The 549-nt window shown below is 34.6% G+C and overlaps 1 non-coding gene across 1 annotated transcript; it reads left to right on the top strand.

Moving 5' to 3' along the window:
- The first annotated feature begins 209 nt into the window (after positions 1-209).
- LOC115801730 (U4 spliceosomal RNA) lies at positions 210-347 on the top strand. The gene has a single exon (XR_016394449.1). It is a non-coding gene; the product is annotated as a U4 spliceosomal RNA (small nuclear RNA).
- Positions 348-549: the final 202 nt, after the last annotated feature.

Raw genomic sequence — 549 nt, 5'->3', positions numbered from 1 at the left:
GTTTATTTTTGTGTATGGTGTTAGGGAGTGTTCTAATTTCATTCTTTTACATGTAGCTGTCCAGGTTTCCCAGCACCACTTACTGAAGAGACTGTCTTTTCTCCATTGTATATCCTTGCCTCCTTTGTCATAGATTAGGTGACCATATGTGTGTGGGTTTATCTCTGGGCCTTCTATCCTGTTCCATTTGTTCTTTATACTTTCTTTCAAGTTTTGCCCAATGGCAGTATCGTAGCCCGTGAGGTTTATCCAAGGCACAATTATTGCTATTTGAAAACTATATTGTCTTTCATTGAACATTGTTATCACATGTAACTTCTTTCACTTTATGGCTTGCATTTTTTTCCTTTCAATAACTAGAAAATGTGAATTTTAATATTGTCTAGCTTATCAGTTTTTTTGCTTTATAGTTAGTGATTTTTTTGTGTGCACTTTAAGAAATCTCTGCCTCTCCAAGTTCAGAAAGATAAACTCTTATATCGTCTTCGAGAAATTGCATTGTCTTACCTTTTACATTCAGAGCCTAAAAATGTGTAGTTTTGTCTGTAA

This window comes from Delphinapterus leucas, chromosome 9 (genome assembly GCF_059928025.1).
Source record: "Delphinapterus leucas isolate spDelLeu-1000000601 "Yukka" chromosome 9, BTC_Dleu_Yukka2, whole genome shotgun sequence".
NCBI lineage: Eukaryota > Metazoa > Chordata > Mammalia > Artiodactyla > Monodontidae > Delphinapterus > Delphinapterus leucas.
Note: the sequence above shows the minus strand (reverse complement) of the source record. Positions and strands in the feature narration are given on the sequence as shown.